Genomic DNA, 7,031 nt, shown 5'->3' on the forward strand with positions numbered 1-7,031 from the left:
AACCACAAATCACTAATAATATTTCACACAAAATTTAGAGATTTATCACAACTCTAACAAAGTGAAATATATAAAAAAGTTACGAAAAGATAAGAATAAAATCACCAGCAAAACACTGGAAATGCAGGTTGTATAACTATAAACTCAGCCATAAAAAATGAAAACCAACCGTCCAGATTGAAGAGTCAAACGTCTTCTGCGCTTTGACAAAAAATCAAGTAAATCAAACTAGTAATGACATTCCGATCGTCAGGTTGAAGAAGGACAAACGGACTGAAAATTCTGCAACTCAACCTTTGATTTGATTGTCTTTCTAGAGGTAAAACTCCAAAAAAAAAAATGGTTATCACAAAACTGACTGTTGGATGTGAAAATGTTGCCGTCAATAACAACGCTCTGATATTTGAGCCAAAACGAAGCAAGATTCACCGTTGGATCGTCATTGGAATAAGCTAGTGTCACTGCCTCTCTCTCACTTCTACTTATTTTTAATCGGTGAACAGTATCCATGTTTTCTGACTGTTCACCCACTCAAAAATCAACTAAAACAAGCTGTACCTCTTTTTTTTTTTTTTTTTTTTTGTTTATTTTTTTAACTTTAGGATTTTGGGTTATCCTCTATACGAGGAAACCCAAGCCCAACAAAGGTTTGCCTGTTCCATTGCCTCCTTTGTACCAGAATAATCTAAATACCTAATGCAATGATTTTTTCAGTTTCTGGGTACCACAGTGTTATTGCCTATTTGGTACTGCAAGACAATTCATGTATATGCTAAGTATTTTATTCATTTAATAACCACCAATCGCAACTGATTTAAAGATAAAGCTAAGAGAAATTTCAGAGATGAAAATTCACTAGAGGGTGGTATACTGTTGTATTCTAGAAATTTTCGTCTCTGGGTTGTTGTGCTCAATAATGCATGTATATATTGATTATGACCTTAGATATCTAAAAGGTTAAGTGTCTTTGTTTTGCAAGTTGTCTAATCAAAAGCTGCTAAATGTGCGGTTGTAATTTAAAACATACATTTACAAGCTATTAAAATGACAGAGGCATTTGATAATGTTCTGCTAGTGCATATCGTGACTGGCCCATAAGGTTGACCTCTGCATTACCTCCATTTGTAACAGAAAATGAACTCTCAATCTCAATATTTAAGTTTTGGAAGTACTTTTTTCATTCTTAAGAAAATTCGAAATGGTCAAATAAACAAGTACATACCCTACTTCAAGAGATAACGAAAGTTCTCCAAAATAGGGAAAAAAAATAATAATTTGTAGCAAATTGTCTTCATCTTACCGACATTAAGTTGTATTATCAGCAAACCATTTTAAGCATCCATGTCTATAAGGTATGGCACAAACTTTCCCATAATCTCTGGGATTGAAACACTTCCCCATTGCGGAGTGCTTGGTTGTTGGCACAAGAGCATCACATACCACTCGCTCGTCCCTCACAAGAGCAATAAATTGGAGTCCAAGTGTAACAGAAGTTATTGTGATGTTAGAGTTCTTGGATGTAGGTTTAAACACACCTCACTAAGGCAGCCATAGCGGTGGCATGAGTCACTTTCCTTGTTGTCTACTCTAATATCCTTGCCACTTCTTCCTTGTTCCTTGTTCCTTCATCTTCTATAGGCAAGTACTTATCTTCTTCAACTCAATTCTAGCTCACATACAACATCTTATAGTTTCTTTACCTTTCTTCTCATTTAGCAGACAAGAAGTCGTCCCCAGCTCACGTGGTCCATAGTATATAGAATCTTCATCCTTGGTCTGCTCAGGTACAGGTTTCTTAATTAACACAGGATGTTAACAATCATAATATTGTAATCTCATTACAGGAACATGCGTATTTGTGTGTTAATTATGAGTTTGTTCTTGTAGTTGCTGCGGGCAGATGTTTCACTATATTGGGATAGAGTATAGCTCTCCAACTCTGGCATCGGCTATGATCGTATAACTCCAGGCTTTACCTTCATACTTGCCATAATCTCCAGTGCTCTCCTCCTTCTCTATTCAAATCTCTCCTGTCAGGGTTTATTCCTGCATGAAGCTATAAAATTCTAATAATGTAATCAATATCTTAAAAAAAACACTAATTATGCGATTCTTGGATGATGCTACATAACATGCATTCATCAATTCACCTGCCCAGTATGGAAGACTTTTCTAATAAAAGACAAGTTGGTTCGTTAACCAATGTCAAGTTGATTATCAAAATTTATAATTGGTTGGTAACTTTCCCCTTCAATCACCAAGATATGGGTCATTAACATTAGCACACACGTTAATGTCCATCAATACTCAAAACTGTCAAAACAAAGGTTGAAATTTCGTAAAATATCAGTAAAAGAGACAGGGACAAATTCAACGCAGTGGTGAAATAAAAATGGACACTCAACCAAATAATTCTGTGTCAGATGAAAACACCTTGTCCTGCCGAAGAAACCTCCGGCTCCACCAAATAGGCTTTCCAGATTTTCCTTGATGAACAAATGCCATTTTCCAATTAGATAGGACAAACTACTACCTTAGCTTCTTCGGCAAATGTCCAATAGGTAAATTATTTTCCATTCAATGTGTATAACATTTTAATAATGGATCTATATTATGAATTAAAACTTCCAATATTTTTAATAATTAATTATTAACTGGACTAATATCAAATATTGGAAGTTTTCAGGATGGAAAACCTGGACTTAAGAGTTCAAAGCAGTCAAGCCAAGTCCATTGGAACTTTGGTTTTGATGACAGGGGCACTAATTGTGACTCTATACAAAGGTTTGCCCATTAAAGTTGCTCCATCAAGTAATAAGTTACTTAAGGAATTTATGCTATCATCTCAATCAAATTGGGTTCTAGGAGGCTTTTTTCTCGCACTTCACAGTGTTATTCTGGCATCGTACTACATTGTCCAGGTACACCTATTTAAAATATTCAAAGTTCAAGCACCAGTCCAAGGGAATTAACCAAATATGTTGTTTTACTTTCCAAATATTCAGACATGGATTATTAGGGACTACCCCGCCGAGCTGATGGTAACACTCATTTGCCGCATCTTTGTAAGCATTCTGTCTGCCATAGTCTCCCTGGTAGCAGAGAAAGATGCAAATGCTTGGAGACTGAAGCCTAATATCAATTTGATGGCAATTGGGTATTCGGTAAGAGTGGAGAAGAACCTTTGCTTAATTGTAGCTAGGATTTGTGCTTCTGTTCCACGTTTAAAACGGTTTGTTAAAAATTGAACTAACTGGATGCTGCTACTTAATCTCTAGGCAGCTTTTGCGTTATCACTTCGATCCGTACTTCATACATGGGCATTAAAGAAGAAGGGACCAGTCTATGTTTCCATGTTTAAGCCACTTGGAATGGTCATTGCAATTGTGTCTGGAGTTGCATTCCTGGGGGATAACATTTATCTTGGAAGGTATAATTTATTTAATTCTCTATGCATATTTATGTAGTAATTCTTTAAAGAGTGTTAAATATGACAAGAGAAGAATATGGTTGTATTATTTGAATGATTTTGCAGTTTGGTTGGAGCAGCTACAATAGCTCTTGGCTTTTATGCTGTGATTTGGGGCCAAGCACAAGAGAAGCTTATGGTGGATGACAATAAAATTTGTAGCTTTAAGTCATCCTCTCAAAATGTTCCTCTCCTGCAAAATAAAGCATGCAAATATAGAACTTTTGCGTGAAGAAGGGGAGATTTGTTGAATGCAATATTCACATTTGTGATTAATATATTATGAGAAAATGTAAACACAGAATTTAGAAGCAGAGAGTTCTGATCTTAGGTTGCTTCTCTGCAAACATATCCCTTATGAAATGTTACATCTAATTCAATGTGTTTTGTCTTCCCATATAACCTTTATATTTATATTTTCACTCCACATCTTATAGCTTCTTAACTATATACTCTTCATCTATATCTCACAATATCAACCTTTTACTTTTTATATAGAACTTAAAAAAAAAAAAAAAGAGTAAAGGGATCCAACATGGGTTCCTGAATTCGAATTACCCCAAACACTAATAGGGGTGACCACTAAAAGTATTTATCCGATCATTCACTTTAGGGTTCCGAGGGATTAGTAGAGGTGTACATAAGCTGACTCAAACACCCTCGATCACCCAAAAAAAAAAAAAAATGAATTTTTTTAGGAACTTGGTAAGAATAGCATACTATTGATATTAAGCAAATAATTAGTTTGTTTTCAAATAATTAGTTTATCCCTCACCAAACACCAGCCGAAGCCGCCACAAACTGCTGGGCATCGTTTTTGGGCTAACTCTCGGGTATATATATGAAGGAAAGAAAAGCCAGGACTTGTTCCATTTCCATATGGTTTAAAACAAAATATGAACTAAATTCAAATAATTACATCTTCCATTATAAGAAAAAAAGAATTTATAGACTTTCTCACCTGCAACAGCTATCCAACTCTTTTATTTCCTTAGTTTTATGTATACAATTGGGTACAAATAGATCCAAACTAAGTCAGCTATACACAGACAAGTAACCACATACAAACATGTGGGTCCAACTAACTTTTTAAAAAAATAAAAAAAGTTTTAACTAACGTGTATTTTGAAAATAGTATTAAAAAAGAGGAAAAAAAATATTAAACCAAACAGACCTTTTTTATGTTTTATGGAATTTATAAAATTTTGACTCACTTAGATTCATGTTGACCCTATAAAAATAAATTATTAATTAACATTTTTTTTAACTTTTCTCTCGTTTTCATTTCCTCTCATTTTTTCTCATATTATCTTAATAGTTAAATTGGTTGAATACAGAGTTGCTTCTTTGTGTGGCATGTTTAAGTCCAAATGATTCATTTTCTGCTTTTGACAAAAAGAAGTTGATCATTGCTTAGTTTTATCCATCTGACTTTTCACCAATAGAGTTTGTGTTACCAGACAATCACTTGGATAATTATATTCTTGATATGCCCTTTGATAATGATTTTTTGACATTAAATGGAATCGGTGCTCTTGCTGAAAAGTTGGTTCAAACAAAGAAGTACGTGGTGTTAGGGGCAGATCCAACCCCTAGGCCTACCCTCAATTTATTTAAAAAAAAAAAAAAAAAATTACTAATATATAGGTCCATCAAAAATTGCTTTTAATATATATATCCAACGTTACTCTCAGTTTTTTTGAAAATGAGAACTATTATACATATGTCCAGGCCCACAAAAAACTTGTTATTAATATATATATTTCAATTTCACATTATATTAACAGTTTAAAACTTTCTCCACTCTTCTTCTCCACGGACTATGGCCCCACCTGTTTTTTTATGATTTTATACTTGATATTGTATTATTTTCTTTACTTAAGGTTTGATGATTTTCTTAAGTTTTCACTAATTATTTAGCAAACAATGACAGAGCCGCAGAGGCCCCCCAAGCAAAAATCCTGGGTCTACCACTATGTTGTGTATCACATGATTTATTTACTTGTGAAATTAGCATTGATATATACCTATTATAATTGTAAGTGTTAAAAGAGCATTTTCTGCGATAAAGATTTTGAAAAATCAACCACAAAATCGAATGAGAGATCAATTGTTAAATGATTTTCTTATTACATATATTGAGATACAGATATTTGATGAAATTGTCAATGAAGCAATTGTGTAATATTTTCAAAATATGAAAAATTATTGAGAACAATTGTAGAATTGATAATTTGGTATGCATAACTTTTAAAAGTATATTTTTTATGTTTGTTACTTTAGTATGTATTTTATTGTAAATTCGTCAACTTTGATGTTTTGGAACTCACTCAAAAAAAAAAAAAATCCTGGCTATAGATACTTGTCCTCGTCCATTGATGCATATCTGCATATAAATTAAGAAAATGAATTTAAAATAAACAATTTTAATGTATTTCTTTTACAAGTCTAAGTATGACTATTTGTCATTAAAAATAATTTATAAAAATATTTCAACATACACGTTTTTAAAGATTTATAAAAATATTTCAACAAACACGTTTTGAAAGATTTATTTTTTATCTTTTATTTTAAATTTAAAAAAAAAAATATAACGATAATTTTCCACTTTAACAGTATCGCTGGCTTGATTGATTTATTTCTACTCTCAAACACAATCCAGGTATACTATAATCCGTATTCGATGAAGTTTCATTTGTTAACATCAAATTGTGCACAACATAACAGTAGAAAACTAAATTATTTATTATATTTACAAGATTCCTGTAGAGTGTAGTTCAGGTTAAAGAAAAAAGAAAGAAGAATACAACCACTAAAGCCGGGTAGCCATTATTCTTTTCTTGACAATTTTGGAAAAGTGGAAGTGGGGACCATAATCCGACAATGAATGCGCAATATTCATTTATATAATAATTCCCCGATGATCCACCACCACAAATAAATTCCCACGTAAAGATAACAAGATAATTAAATAGTGCTTTTGGTGCTAATTAATTAACTTCCATGCATGTCTGCAGGGACGGGGTGTTTGTGGATTTTAGTGCATGAGATTGAGAAGGGAGGAGAGGCAGAAATGGAGCGATGACAAGCAGAGGTCTATTACCTAGTTTGGGAATGGTTACTGTGATATTGGCTCAAGTTAGCAACTTCCATGCATGTCTGCAGGGACTGGGTGGTTTGTGGATTTTAGTGGCATGAGATTGAGAAGGGAGGAGAGGCAGAATGGAGGCGATGCAAAAGCAGAGGTCTATTACCTAGTTTGGGAATGGTTACTGTGATTATGTCAAGTTAGCAACATGGAAGTAATCAAAACGGCATGTCTAAAGGGTTAACAAATATGTCATAATTGTCTATGTAAATGTCTCTGCACTCTCCTTTTTTCTTCTTTCTTCCTCTTAATTCACAGGTCCTATTTCTCTATCCTCTTTCATTTATAGTAACATTGTTATTTATATACAAAAAACTTGTGACTGGAGTCCTCAGCTAAACTACTTGTTTCTGTGCTTTGTTTTCTGGTTGTTGGCAGATCAGAGCGTCCTCCACTCACCTTTCCATCTCTGCA

General features: G+C 33.5%; 1 pseudogene; it reads left to right on the forward strand.

Annotated features, from left to right (window-relative positions):
- The first annotated feature begins 701 nt into the window (after positions 1-701).
- LOC116120078 lies at positions 702-3,702 on the forward strand (annotated as a pseudogene).
- The last annotated feature ends 3,329 nt before the right edge of the window (positions 3,703-7,031 follow it).

The sequence above is a fragment of the Pistacia vera genome, unplaced genomic scaffold (assembly GCF_008641045.1).
Source record: "Pistacia vera cultivar Batoury unplaced genomic scaffold, PisVer_v2 Contig922, whole genome shotgun sequence".
NCBI lineage: Eukaryota > Viridiplantae > Streptophyta > Magnoliopsida > Sapindales > Anacardiaceae > Pistacia > Pistacia vera.